The 15694-nt window shown below is 46.3% G+C and overlaps 1 protein-coding gene across 20 annotated transcripts in view; it reads right to left on the bottom strand.

Annotated features, from left to right (window-relative positions):
- Positions 1-15694, bottom strand: part of LPP (LIM domain containing preferred translocation partner in lipoma) — a 655397-nt gene that overhangs the window by 635102 nt on the left and 4601 nt on the right. Inside the window, exon 1 of one of the 20 annotated variants that reach the window (XM_048214794.2) lies at positions 4923-4991. The exons of the other annotated variants lie outside the window; for them this stretch is intronic. The gene's annotated coding sequence lies outside the window, so the exon portion shown is untranslated. Of the gene's footprint in view, positions 1-4922; positions 4992-15694 lie in introns of those variants that run through there. 20 annotated transcript variants of the gene reach the window in all.

Raw genomic sequence — 15694 nt, 5'->3', positions numbered from 1 at the left:
TAAGTCAGCTGGCTCTCTCATCTGGCCATGACTGATGCTTCCTCCTGTGATTAATACAGAAGGCCCCCAGAAACAGACAGTTTACTCCACTGCACTTCTTTTTCCCATTTACCACCTCAGCGGTATGCATTCTGTCACTATATTAAAAAAATAAAAGTAAAAACATTAGCAAGGAAGCCCAACCAGGAGCACTATGGCATCCTGGCACCATCTTTCAAAACACTGGAAAGGGCATTTATCCCTAAGGCAAGTCAGTAAGAAACTGCCACATACTCGGAGAGACAGCGCCTTTCTAAACCCAGTGAGCTCTCTTTAGTACAAAGCCGGCTAAAGGAGTGAGAGAGCACTTGCTTTGAACGCCGATGACATGAGCAGATGAAACAAACCATTTCTTCCTTAGTCCTTACATGTCAAAAGAAAGAGAAAAATTACAGACAAACCTTACGGGTATAAAAACACATCCCAAAGAATACCGCTTCCTCTATGCAGACTATCAACAAATGGACCATTCATAGCTACAACCCTGAAATAGTGCCTGAAAGTCTGCTGTGGGATGGATGGATGGATGGATGGATGGATGGATGGATGTGAGGGGGGAGGTGGGAGGATGGATGGATGCATGGATGGATGGATGAGGGATGGGTGTATGGGTGGGTAGGTTGGTGGGTATGTTCATGGATGGGGAGTTGGGGGGGTGGGGGAGTTGGATGGAAGGATGGATGGATGGAAGGGCACCTTCTCAGGGCTGGTCCTAGGGGGGTGTAGAGATGAGCAAGTGAAAATCCTGTTCTAAAGGAACTAAGTTTGAGCATCCCATGGGCAATGTCAAACCTGTCGATCTATCCGTGTACCCATCCACCCATTCAACAAGTGTTTGCCATATGTCTGCCAGATTCCAGACAGGAATGAATGTTGGGAGGAAGTGATTATTTCCTGCTTAGGGGCAAAAGGTGGAAAGCAAGGCCTGCTTCATGGAGGAGGTGCTGGACATTAAAGATAAGTTCAAACAGGCGATGATGGCAGGGAACAGTAATCTAGACTGAGGAAATGCTGTGACAAAGGCAAGAGTGAACGAAAGCAATGGAGATTAGGTTCCAAGTCAGTTGGTTCTGTTCAACAAGACCCTAAATGTGTAGTCATGGAGACAAAGATCTGCGGTTGCCAGGTGCTGGGGTCGGAGGCAGGAAAGAACAGGCGATGACAGAGGATTTTTAGGGCAGCAAAATACTCTGTATGACACAGTGGTGGATACATGTCATCACACATTCGTCCAAACCCACAGAATGTACCACACCAAGAGTGAACCTTAGCATAAAGTACGGACTTGGGGTGATAATGAGGTGTCTGCGTAGGTTCCTGACTGCACACACATGTACCACTCTGGTGGGGGATGTGGATAATGGGGGAGACTATGCGTGTGCATGAGGAAGGAGGGATATGAGAAATCTCTGTACCTCCCTCTCAATTTTGCTGTGAACCCAAAGCCATTCTTAAAAAATAAAGTCCTTAAAATAAAAAAAAAAAAAAAATGGCTTAGGGATCTACAGAGGACTTACATGCCCAGGATTCTCGCACTGCCTCCACTGCCCCAGCTTCTTCCTCCAGCCTCCCTGCTGAACATGGCCTCCCTCCATCTCTGCTGGCACTGAGCACCGCGCCGTGCACCTGCTCTCCTCATCCGGCTTCCCAGCTCCCGTGCCGTCTCGGCTGCCTCCGCCATGTCTTCCTCCTGGGTATCGGTGCCTGCTGCAGCCTTAACTATACTTACTATGCCATGTCTTTACACTACTGTTTTCTGTAATTTATAAAACACATACTGCCCACGAGTTTGTATTTTTAATTCCTGTAAGAAGTTTTGGGATCCAATTTGTGTGAAAGTCAGACTGCAACATAATGTAGTATTGTATGATAAAAGCCTCCAAGAATAAAAACAGACAGTATATCCTGCTTATCAGAAACTCAAACACTGGTTCCATTTCTGAGCATCACAGATTTCCTTATGAATGACTCTTCCTTGTTTTGCCGTGATGTGTCCCAGTCTTCTCGAAATACGTTCTAAGGATAAAGTTTCCTAATTTTCAAGGGTTCTTTTTTCAAACATGTACTGAGAACCCACTGTGTTTCAGGCTACCCCGTAAGTTAGCACGTCGGCTCACTTAACTTTCACAAGGTAAAACTGGGGTACTTTGTAAGCATTAAGTACCGCGAGGTATCACTGACCACGGAACCCACTTTACAGATAAGGAGCCCCTGACTATGGCCCACTCATCCATTCAAACGACAGGGACAGGATCGGGGCATTGCCAGGATCCTTTCTTGACCTTCTCCAGGTTCCCAGCTTTGCCCAGCATTGTCACTCTCCATTTTTGGGCCTCAGTCTCCTCCCCCAAACACAAGGAGGCTGTACTAGGGGGATATGTAAGCCCTGCTTTGTCAGAGCTCCTTCCAATCAAAGAAGCAGAAGAGGGCAACAAAAGTGGGTCCCACTCAGTCCCACATCATCCACAGCTGCTCCAATGTCTTTGTTCAACGTGAGAGGTTCTAAGAGGCTGGTCTATAAAGAATGCTTCCCTCACTGTTCAAAAAGATGTCAGCTTTAAAGCCACTCTACGCAAGGGAGATGCGACAGCCAAAGGCAATGAGCTACTCTGGATTGCATCCTGGAGAGAGGATGTTAATGGTAAAACTGGTGAATTCCAAAGTCTGGAGTTGAGTTAATAGCAATGTACCATGTCAGTTTCTTAGTTTTAACAAATGGCCCATAGTGATGCAAGACACCAAAAATAAGAGACACTGGATGAGGTGTGGATGGAAATTCTCTGTACAGTCTTTACAACTTTTCTGTAAACTTAAAACTATTCCAAAATTAACAGTTTATTTCACAAGATGACCCAGGGGGCCACGTGGCTGGCTCAGTCAGAAGAGTGTGCTACTCTTGAGCTCAAGGTCATAAGTTCAAGCCCCATGCTAGGTGTAGAGATTACTTAAAAATAAAATCTTAAAAAAAAAAAATGACCCCAAAAAAATCCACTCATCTCTAATACCTTCTCCAAATCATAATTTTCTGCCTGTAAGGATAACACATAAAAACACTGGCTAATATTTAATGGGTACTTAGCATGTGTCAGGCTCTAAGGGTTTGATGTGTATTAACTCATTTAATCCTCACAACAAGGAGATAGATAACTTTGTTATTCCCATTTTATGGATGAGGCAACAGAGGCCTACACAGATGAAGTGACAAGTCGGGGTATTAATGGTAGAGCCAAGGATACAGTCTAGCTCCAGCGTCCATGCTCTCAAACACTATGCAGATCAAAGCTTTCCAAATGCTTCTGGATTTTTCAAGCAGGCGTACATAACTGGGGAAATCCAAAGGACGAATCACAAAGACTGAAAGGTGAGTTTCGTGTTTATCCAAAGAGGAACTCTCAAGGTAAATTCCTACCTTTTGAAAATCTTTCCAGGAGTGGAACCAAACCTCACAGCCATTACCAATGGCCTCTCTACATGCTCCACATGTGAATGACTTCTCTGGGCTTCTGCTGTGTCCTGTGCTCTCAGCCACATCATTCTAGACGATCTGTACCACCAGCCCACTGGTCTGCCACTTACTGGGCTGCCGGAGGACATTTTTTCGCGGAAGTGTCTGTCCAGGTGGATGGTGAAATGAAACATGCAACCCGCATTTTCTTCTTCTTTTTTAAATATTTTATTTACTTATTTGAGAGAAAGAGAGAGAGTGCACACAAGAGGGGGGAGGGGCAGCGGAAGAGGGAGAAGCCGACTCCCCACTGAGCAGGAAGTCCAACAGGGGCTCAATACCAAGACCCAGAGATCATGACCTAAGCCAAAGGCAGATGCTTAAGTGACTGAGCCACCCAGGCACCGTTCAAGCTGCCTTTTCAAGGTGGGCAAAACAGGCTTCAGCTTTCCAGGTAACTAGCTTTCCCAGATTCCCAGGAATCCATGCTGAAAACCCAGGAGTACATTAACCCATTCTCTCTAAAACAATAAAGAAAATCTTTTAAAAGACGAAGAAGAAGAAAAGAAATACAACCCAGATCTCCCCACTCCTTGCCTGTGCTCCTTTCCACACAGAAATGGGTAACAGGTGCATATTTAAAGAACACAGCCTGAGGTCAGATCTCCATGACATCGTGGACCAGATTCATTGATTGTCCTCCACTTTATCTAGCATGTCCCATCTGCCGGTTGCTACTGCACATGAGAAAACCAGTAGCATCATTTTAAATGAAACAGATGACTTTTCAGGAGAATTAAGAAGGCAGCTCGCCTTAGATGAAAACAATGAAACAAAAGGGTAAGAAGGAAAAATCAAGACAGGAAGGGAAGCTGGAGGGGAAGGGAAGGAAGAGAAAGGGCGTGTGATGGGGGACATGGACGTGAGACCTGCTGGAATGAAATTCCATGAAGGAGCCCTGACCCGCTCCTAGGAGAGACTGGGATTCACAGACAGAGGCTCTGCCCCAGACAAGGTGTCAGAACGCCTTGGTAAGTGATGGCTTCTGCAGATGGGCACTCAGTTGGAACAAGGCCTGAAGCAGAGTTCTGCGCCCAAACATCTGTAGCCTCTTACCTCTCCAGGTTTAGGCCATAACGAATATTGGTCTAAGCTGTGTCCATGGGTTAAGGGCACCGCAACCAAACCAGTCACGTCCAAATTTCACAGTTGTCCTGTTCCCGGTAACTCTTGATAATCCCCCAGCCCCCTCTACTTACACAACTGTCCCTCCTTCACAAGCCCAGCCCTCCTGCTCTGATTTCACACCCTCAGCCCTAGCCACACATCTCTACGTCTGAAACCAACCACTGTGTCCACATGCCTTTCCTACGCCGTAGAACTTCCAACCCTGTGTCAGTGATTAGGGTGCATGCCTGAGTACCCCTCCTAGGCTCACCTGCTATAGACAGGCTCCGCGGCTCACAGCAGCTTTTCCCGAAGCACACTGGAACACTAAGCCTGAGAAATGTCCTAGGGGAATGGGAAAAAAAAAAGAAAAAAAAAGGAGGAGGAGGAGGGTGGTGATAGAGGAACTGTCCGATCAAATCACTTCAAAAGAAACAAGCGTCACAGTGTGCATTACGTTACTAAAGGCTCAGAGAGTCCCATCGTAAAGATACCCATTCAGTTTTGTTTCACTTGGACTTTACCAAACTTACTTGGCTACAGGACCTTTTTCTCATAGAACAGTCCTAAGACTTTGGGAAACAGTACGTCACAGAACCACATTATTCTAAGGGACCTCGGCATCTTGTCCAATATTTATTCTACTGCACCTCTCCTACCAGACTGTGCGTCTTCTTGCAAAGCAAGGACCAAATCATCATGGTATCCCTGACACACAGCAAAGAGCTTTACAAAGTGCAGGTCAATAGGGGCACCTGGGTGGCACGGTGGTTAAGCGTCTGCCTTCGGCTCAGGGCGTGATCCTGGCGTTCTGGGATCGAGCCCCACGTCAGGCTCCTCCGCTATGAGCCTGCTTCTTCCTCTCCCACTCGCCCTGCTTGTGTTCCCTCTCTCGCTGGCTGTCTCTATCTCTGTCAAATAAATAAATAAAATCTTTAAAAAAAAACAAAAAAAAAAAAACAAAGTGCAGGTCAATAAATATGTGCCAAATGAATGCACTAAACCCAATCATCTCATCTTTAAGATGAGAAAATAAAGCCAAATATGTCAACATAACTTCCTCTAGATCTAAGTGTCTCCAAGAATGTCTTGCACGAAGAAGGTGCTCAGTAATTCCTGAAGAATGGAGTAGAACAGAATGGATGGAACAGAAGTTCCTCAGCTCTGCCCTAAGCCAGAAGTCCTCATAACACGATGGACTCCTACTTCTTTCCCTCCTCCTTTGCCCAAGTTGGTGTCAGCCAGAGGAAAATGAAGCTGGCAAGTCAGAAGAGGAAAGCCATGGGAAAACCCAAGGCCCTTTGGGTTGGGAGGTGGGGAAATGGTGTTTGCAGACTGATGGGGATAAACAAGACCTGTCTGTATCTAATTTAGACTTAATAAGATAGTTTGCTGAATGTTAATTAAATACTCAGTGGTTGTTACCAACTGTGGTGATTAACTTAATTTTGAATTAAATAAGCAATAAATGCTTAACTGAAGTTCTATTAAATTTTACCCAGCAAGTAAGGAATATGAGGCTCTTAATTGACTTTAAACAAGATAGTTATGGCAAGTTAGTTGAATTTTTATTACCTGAAGATAACTGCCTTATTAAATCTAAATTGACTTTTTTATTTGATAAGAGAAATATGTCATCTGTTATTTCCATTTACCAAAATCACATCCAAAAATGTTCACGCTTGTTCCAAACTGCCTAGATTGGGGTTATTTTGTTTTCTAGTCCTACTTTAAAGATTTGTTTATTTATTTGAGAGAGAGAACGAGTAAGAGAGCCAGGGGTGGCAGACGGAGGAAGAATCCCAAAGGGACTCCATGCTGAGCATGGAGTCTGACATAGGGCTCGATCTCAGGACTCAGAGAGCATGACCTGAGCCGAAATCAAGAGCTGGATGCTTAACCGACTGTGCCACCCAGGTGCCTTTAATAATAAGCTTATTCATTTAAGAATGAATGTAAATGTAAGAGGCAGAGAAGTCTAGGAAGGAGTTTACATATATCAGATTGAAGTGACCCTATTTTCTAAACCAAAAATCAGGTCTCTGCTTTCTCAACGTAGACACAGTTTGGGGATGTTGTGTAGGTGTCACAATTCTGAAATTTCCAGAATGTTTCCATGGCTTAAAAGGTTACTAATATAAAATATATGAAATCACAGTAAAAATAAACGGTTGGCTTCACTACTGAGCACGCTGTATGTTGCTAGGTAATTAACCTCACTCTTCCAGAGGTCTCAGCTACCACACATGTGAAATGAGGAGGCTGGAGTGCAGATCATGGACTTTATTCACTATGTTTTTCTTTGTAGTATGTGTAGTCCCTGGAATAGTGTCTAGCGTGGAGTAGGTGCTCAATAAACGCTGACCGAATGAATGAATAAAGAGTAGGCAAGACAAAACACTGCACACTTTCAGCCCCTGCACACCAAGCTTGTCCAGCCCACTTAAATACTGCTAGTTGACAATTCACACAAGGGAAAACATACTCTAAAGTACTACGTCGGAACGTTTTTCAGTAATTAAAGGAATGCAAATTAAAACAATAATGAAATACCATTTCTTGCATAATAACTTAGCAAAGACAAATGCAAGTTACAAAATTACATCCTGGCGAAGATACAGAGAAACAAGGAGAGTCCCACACTGCTAAAGACTCCGCCAGAGGCTGCATGGCAACTGGGATGAAAAGTATTAGAGATATTTAGCATTTGGTGCCAATAATTCTCCTTCGAAAGAACCTAAAACTTGTTTTGCCAGCCGATAAACATTTGTTAAAGGTCTACCAGCTATGGGGTCACGCGCTACAGGGAAAAGATCTTGGTTGTCTTTTCATCAGGTGGGTTGGCAGAGAGAAAGTGGACAGAGATGACACTTTGTAGCAGACACCGCATGGCAGGTGTTGCTGCTTTACTACCCTGACCACGGAATTCCTTCCACAACCACATTACGTGGATGGCACTATTAACCCCTTTCACAGAGGAGGCTAAGGAACCGATACAAGCTTATAACGACTAACAAGTGGCAGAGCCAGGATGGGAACCCAAACCTGTCTCTCCAACCATCCATGCATTTTCTACTCCATCCTGGAGGAGATAAGAAATATACTCACAAAGACACATAATGCAAGGGACAAAATGGCAACCACTCTCAGAGATAAGTGGAGGTGACAAAGAAATAGCTGTCTTTAGGAAACAATTTAGAAGGAAGTGAGAGCTATTTGTCCACCGCTGTTTACACTGCATATCGAATTGCATTTAATATTTTTAAAACTGAAAACTATCCTACTGTTCACATAGGTAATGTTTAAAGCAGGATGTATTAATTTCAACAAATCTTTCATTATGTAAAAGATAAATATAAAGCCCAGGCCAAAAAAAAAAAAAGTAAGGCTTTTTAATAATAATATTAAGGAGAAATATCATACACATACAAAAAAGTGGACACGCACTTTGTGGGGGTTGAGGTTAGGGTTATGGTCTCCTAAGTGGTAAGAGACAGGTTTTCAGGTGAAAGAGTTTTGGTAGGAGGTATTTTGGTTTTGTTCTTTTTTTAAGGAGTTGAGTAAATGTATTCTAAATGAGTTCTTTTTGTCTTTTGATAACAGACTGATTAATGTTTACATGAGTTCAATTTGGTTTTTTCATTACTAAACATATTCTTAAAACTCAAGTTCTCATTTATTACTTTGTTTATATAATTCATTCGTTCATATGTTCACTCAACAAACACTTATTAAATTCCTGCCACACATCAGGATCCACATGGATATGAATATAAACAGAAGCTAGAGCTGGTCTCAGGGATCTCTGCACAGGCTGGGAACAGGAGGAATCTGAAACTGTGCTAACAGAAAACTCAAGCTGAAGTCCTGGTTCAACATCCAACTAGCCTGGGCCCCTGGACAGTCATTTAATCTTTCTCTCCTCACGTTCCTGATCAGTAAAATTTGGACAGGAAATAACTCCTCACAGCACTGTTGTGAGGATTTCCCTGTAAGTCATAGGAAAACACATGGTTAACTGTAAAGCACTATAAAAATGGCGACTGGTAGAAAGTCGTAACCATATTCCATTTTGATCAGGACCGTGCTGGCCAGTCTCGGTCCAAAAGATCTCTCTGGTGACTCTCAACCTCCTGGTACCAAAATGGTCATTCTCTCAATATTTTTTTTTTAAAGATTGTATTTATTTATTTGACAGAGAGAGAGAGACAGCCAGCGAGAGAGGGAACACAAGCAGGGGGAGTGAGAGAGGAAGAAGCAGGCTCATAGCGCAGGAGCCTGATGTGGGGCTCGATCCCAGAACACCGGGATCACGCCCTGAGTCGAAGGCAGACGCTTAACGACTGCGCCACCCAGGCGCCCCCATTCTCTCAATATTCTGCATGAACTATATGGCCCACCATTCTTAGGGCCTCATCATCTGTTTTCAACTTTCTCTGTCGTTGATCCAATTCAGCTAAGACGATCCTGAGAAGCCAAATGAACAGACCCCGCCCCACCAGGTAAGATGGTTACAAGCATCTATTCCCAGGAAGGAAGAAAGGAAGGGAGGGAGAGAGGGAGGAGGACGGGAAGGGAGGGAGGGATAAGAAAAAAGAGGTCAGGGTTGGCAGACCTCAAAAACATTCTACATCAAATCCTCAATCAATACCTGAGTTTTCACTAACATCCCAATCAGCCACTGCCTGAACATCTCCAGTGATTAGAGATTCAATAACTCTAGAAAGAACCAATTCCATTCAGAATTAAGAGATTTCATGGAATTCTTAAAAGATAAAAAGGGATAGAGATCTTCCCCCTGACAAACAGCTACCTCAACAGCCATGCACTCTGTCACCCTTTCACAGACACTGAGCAAGGATGGGATCATCTGGAGGTGATGCTGGAACCAGGGCTGTGGACTTAGCATGTTTCACCCACTCAGGGTCCGGGTTTCCTCTTGTTTAAACGAGATTGGGTGACCTCTATTTAACCTGTAAAACATCCACCACGTCCATGGCCTTGACCCTAACTCAGCTTCCCTTTGGCTTTTGCCTGGGCTATAATGTACATGTTGCCATCCCCAGTCCCCACCGCCCCACCCAGCACACCATAACCAAAGATCTTCCTAAAACACAGAGCCCCTGACTTGATTCTCCTTTCATAGTACAGCCTCAACTCCTTAGCGATCAAGACCTTTCTCAGTCTCAGCCCCACCCCACTTTTTCATCCTCATGACCCTGGGTTCCATACAATGCAGTCCATCTCCAGTGACTCCAATTTTCCAAGGCACTGTGCACTTTCTCACCTGTGTCTCTGCCACGTGACTGCCCTTACTTAACTACCCTCTGCTCTTGTTGCCCACCAAATTCCCACTCATCCTTCGAAGCCCAATTAAGTGACAGTCTCTTCATCTGTGAAGTTTCCCCCAGGTCCCTAGTGTTAGTCACCATCCAATCAGAGCCACCAGATACTTCTTGCATGTATTTTCCATCCCCAAAACCCAGACCAGAATTTCACTCATTCATTCACAGGTACATCTGCCACGTGGTGTGGAATGAATGAGTACAGGTACATCAGATCAACGGACAAATGTATCTTTAGGGTCCTGCCCCACCGTCATTACTGGAACCCTAGGATTCCCCAAGTGAAGCTGCGAGGCTGTGCCCAAGAAGAGAGGTTTCCAGGACGGAAATGACCAGACATCTGGAAAGCTGACCTACCTCTCACCTCACTCGAAGAAAAGGTGCTGCTGACCCTCCAGGTCCCTTCCGTGTGCCTTTCCCACGAGTCAGGGCACCCACACCCCGCCCTGTTGGTGGCAACTCCCTGCTGCACTTCATGCAAAGGATTCGTTTTCATACCAAACAAGACAAGAGCTCCAGGTGCCAACAAAGTTTTGTTTTTCTTCCTGGGAACTGAACAAGAACCATCTTCAATGGAATCATTAGGAAGAATAAGGGCAGGTTACTCTGGTGACTTCTTGGCACAGAGTTCAGTACCGCACTGGGCTTCCACAGTGATCCCTGAGATCATTATCAAGATGGGCCAATGAATGGAAAATAAATGATCCAAAAACCCAGCTCGAGGAGACACACAGACAGAGAACCAATTTTATTTCTTTAGATTTAGTAGCCAGAATAATTTTAGCTGCCCCACTGCATCCTGGACTGAGCCCTCCTGTCCTTCAACGTCTAACCTAAGACCCAGCCCTTCCAACAAACTCCCATGCCCGTTCCAGTGCACTTGCACACCCCATCTGTGCCCTTCTACACAGGCATGAACATGTTTTCATCAACCCTGACCAACCCTACATGCCTACAGTCTTGACAACCTCTTCTGACATCCTCAAACTTTACCTCACAAAAGTAGTTCACTGAACCAACATTTCTTGAGCGCATAGCATCTCCTCTAACAAAAACAGTGGGTGTTTGTGGAGTCCTCATGACAGGCCTAGCCTTATGCTCACTTCTTGCACAACCTCCCTCGAAAATCCCCTACAAGTGGGCGACCATACCATTTATCCTCCAAATCAGAACACCTTTGGGAGTGAAAGGGGTCACTAAATCAGTCCTACACTGGGACACGGACGTAAACCAGGGCTGTGCTGGGCAGACCAGAGAGTGGGGTCCCTCTACCTGTTAGCCAAATATGGTGGCTACAGCCACCTTTACAGACAAGAATACTGAGGCTCACATTAAGGACAGGAATCCCTTAATATCCACCAAGTGGTCTTCTAAAGATGCCAAAAAAACTCATACTACATATGCCCACAGCCATCTTCTAAGGGGCTAAGGGGGTCGGGCCCTCTACCTCCCCAAGCACTTGGACGTGGCAGCTGATTTGCTGCTTAATGGCCTGAGTGACGAAGGAATGCTAAAATGGCTATGGCAGGAAAGTGCCCATACTGGGGGTGGACCAAAGCCAAAACACACTTCTTGAAGGTCAGCGAAATCACCCCACCCCATCCTGGTCCTCTCGCTGACCGGCGCCATGAAAGGTTCTCACACAAGCTTCGGAGGGAGGACGAGCACCACCCCTCTACACCAGCTTTCCATTTTAACCACAGGGGGCTTTGAAGGGAGGCCATGACACAAGCAATTACTGCAACAGAAGCCAACCCTGGAGGGCTGAGGAGCACAGACACCACAGGAACAAATCCCCTGAGAGAGTGGGGCGGCTGCAAGACAAGAAGGGCCATTGCACAGCCTGGAAGCTCTGTGGCAGTCGGCAGCACTCTGCCCTCTTCACAGGGCATGCTGTTCTCCACAGTGATGCCCTCATCGATAAGAAGTCTGAAAATGAGGAAGTCAGTACAGCAAATCACGCCTGCGACTACCCAGGGAGCACTCTCCAGTGAGCGGTACAGCTACGATTCAAACTTGGAGCAGCTGTCTGGGTCTACACCCCACCATCTCCACCGGCAGGGCAAGGGGTCATCACCGTGTGCCAGACCCCTGCTCCGCCCCAGGAACTGCCACGCTGCCCGCTGCGATACAGTTTATGAAGCACTGTTAGGGAAATTCCTCTGGTTCTCACAAACGCACTATGATAGAAGATCTCTATTTGAAGGTAACTGAAGCTCAGGGATGTTCCAGAAGTTGCTTAAGACCACAGCGCTCGTGGGTGGCTCAAACAGAGATTTTGCTTTTCATACACCAGAAACGTTTGGTGATGGTACTGCCAAAATGACAGCATGGTGAAAGCCAGACTCTCAGGGTTTGGGGTCTCCAGCCTGATTCTCAGTTGCCTTCCAAAATCACAGACACAGCAAATACGAATTAGTACACAGTGAAATAATACTGTTTCTTGCCTGTGTATGGGGCCTGCTAAGAATCTGTCAATGTCAATTTCTCATGCTTACCTGCAAAAGTTAAGGAGCAGGACGAGAGCTTTGGAGATGGGAGTCTGAGTCTCATTCTGACAGTTAAAGCAGAACACCCCACGGGAGGGTTCTTCACCCCTGAGCTCTTGCCCACACTCTGCAGATATGACTAATCCTGTTAACCCATCTCTTGGATTGCAATTGGGAGCTCGGTAAAAAAAAAAAAAAAAAAAAAAAAAAAGATTGTAAAATGCATCCACCACATAAAAAGTGCTATGAAGGCAATGCAACACTAATAGGTTCTGTGAGATGGGTTGTGATGGGTAGGTTTAACAGGGAAGGAAAAAACAAGAGGATCTACCCTGTAATGGACCTAAAAGTGGCAGCCTCAAAACCCTTACACAAGCAAAAATAAGTAAAATGGAAAGGGGACGGATAGGGGTGGGGCTGGGGGCTGTCACACACAAGGAACCTTGAAGTTATGCAGTCAGAACCTTGGTTCTTGCAAAAAAACGAAAAAAAAAAAAACGTGAAGGGCATAAATGGCAGTAAAAGAAACCAGTCTCCCACCACGCACACACTCAAACTGAACCACCTTGATCACTTTGTTTCAAAGTGCAAAGTACAAGGTTCAAGCCCAGTAACAGCACAAGTTACATTCCCTCCCAAATTCTCCAAAGCAAAGCCCTGGAGGGGTTGGAGGTAGGGCAGGGAAGAAATGTGTCAGGCCAGGCTCAGCAGAAACAGAATCAAAAACACCTTTGAAATAAAATAAAATTAAAAAAAAAAAAAAAAGCCTTTGAAAGAGATCTGGCCTGGGAGGACGGGCTTTGGCCCAACTCCAGCTCAGCGGACAAGGATGTGACAGAGAAGTGTGCCCCTTTCCCAGGGCCTCGGTTTCCTCACCTGTGCAAAGAGGGATCCGGTGGCTCGAGCCAAGGCCCAGCCCACCTTCCTAAGGCAGGAACTGGCTGCCAGCTCAAAGCTTCACCCACTGCCCTGTACACTTTGGTCACATAAAAGTCTTGTCCAGCCAAGGCTGATAAGCCGGCAAACATTTATAAGGACAAGAGTAGGAACTAAGCTGCCTGACATGATTCTAACAGCAAACAGCTCCTGGAATCTGTTTTTCCCTCTCTTCTCTGCCAGGCTGGTAGAGGCCCACCATCACCCACCCTGGAACTGAGCAGCAGCCTCCCCACGGGGCTCCCGGCCTCTGCGCTTGCCCTGCCAGCACTCTGCTCTCTGCAACCCAGACCCACCACAACCCTCCTTTGCTCAAAAAGTAACAAAAGCCCTCCTGTCCCCCACAATCACCATCATCCTTACTCCTCCTGCCAGCCCTTTCCCCCCTAACCCTCCCAAGCCAGCCCCATCTTTCACCATGAGCTCCACACACACACTTCTATTCACCAAACACTTTAAGGCCTCAGGACGATACATAGATATCAAGGCCCCTCTATCTGGAAAACTCTTCCATCCCTGATCCCCGTCTACCATATGAACTCCTACTCACTCTTCAAAACCCAACCCAATGTCTTCTTCTCAATGAGCATTCTCCTGTTCTTCCCGGTGGTGGGGCACTCCTTGCTTAGTGCTCCCATCAGCCCTGTGTGCATCGCTTTAGTAGGGCCTTACCACGCCCTATTTTAGTCTCTCTCCTATACTGGAACAAAGAGCTGTAGAGACCGAGCCTCGGTTGTCTTTGTCAGCCAGTATCCAGCATTTCTGTCCGGCACCCGTTAATCTCGCAGTACCCCCGAGCTGCACTGAACACAAGAGACTGACATGTATGTGAACACACATGTATGTGGGGGACAAGGGGGCAAGGAGCCTGCAAACGGCTTCACAGCGCAAGGTGGGTTTCGGCCTTGAATTTAAAGGGTCATAGGTGTACAACAGGCAGAGACTCTGGCCAGCCTGGAACTCCAGGCAGAGAGAACAGCACAGGAAAAGCCACAGACTGAGAAAACAGAAGAGACGCCCCTCTGCACTGCCAGGCCCTGGTCGTCACCCTGACAGGGAGACTGCCCAATGCCAATGCCACCTGGGCAGGCTACAGTCTAGCTGGTCCTCCACCCAGTCCTGGGACTCCACGGGCCCAAGCTTCGATGAGCCAAGGTCCCTCTCCCATATCACTGCTATCGTGGGGTTGCGGTGAATCATATCAATCCCTTTCTTCATCAAACCAATGCTTCTACCAAATTCTTCATCAAACCAATGCATTTCTACCAAAATGCTTCAAACCAAAGCACCTACCAGGTGACAGGCACTCTTCTGGGCCTGGGGACATGGCCAGTAACAAAGCAGGCATTTTTGCAATCCTCAGGAAGCTTATGTTAAAGTGGAAGAGGGACAGAGACTAGCAAACATATGAAGTCAAGTGGTGACTGGTGTCTATACTGTGTCAGTAAATGCTGTTCATTCACTGAACAAATCGTCCTGAACATCTTCAGAGCACCAGAGACTAGAGGGATTCCAAGATGAGATAGGCAAGGTCCTGTTTACTTGGTGGAGTGCCATTCCTAGCGTCTGTCTCCTCACCTGAAAATGCCTTTATCTCTGAGTTGGTGAAATGCAAACAATCCCCCTGAGGCAGGCAGGCCACAGGCAGAACTTGAGCAGATCCCTCAGGGTCCTGAGCCAGGAAGCCACCTGGCAGGAAGGAGTCAGTGTGACCTGAGGAAGGGCAGGCAGGATCCAACAGGAGCTGTGCAGCTCAAGTCCAGAGGACATCCAGCATTGTGGAAGGAGTCACAGGGCAAGGGCAAGGACAGGGACCAAGACCCTCCCTCACTTTGCTACTTGAGTGATCTGATTGCCCCAACTGCCTCTCTATAGGGATACATCAAAGCCTTATCACTACAGAGGGCCTAGGAGGGAATGATGTGGGGGTAGGTTCAGATGGTTTGCTGGAGAGGCTCTGTTCTGTGTGGCTAGGTTTGGGGAGAAAAGACACCCAGTGGGTAGAAAGAATGGTAGTATCTTAGAGAGAAGGGGCTGGGCAGCCGCATGCGGAAGTGAGAAGCCTGTTCGCACACTTAAACCTTCAACTGCGATCCCACCGGGCCCAGTGCATGTGAACTGACTTAAATTCCAAGGGAGACCACTGAAAAACACCACTGATTTGCACTTTCCCTTCCGTGGACACAGAGAGCGGTGATGAAGCTACAGATCAGGCAAAGGCTGGAAACTTAGCCATGTCACTACTAGTTATGTGACGTTACTTAACCCAAAAC

This window comes from Ursus arctos, unplaced genomic scaffold, assembly GCF_023065955.2.
Source record: "Ursus arctos isolate Adak ecotype North America unplaced genomic scaffold, UrsArc2.0 scaffold_4, whole genome shotgun sequence".
Classification (NCBI taxonomy): domain Eukaryota; kingdom Metazoa; phylum Chordata; class Mammalia; order Carnivora; family Ursidae; genus Ursus; species Ursus arctos.
The sequence above is the reverse complement of the archived record's forward strand: the minus strand, read 5'-3'. Positions and strand labels throughout refer to the sequence as shown.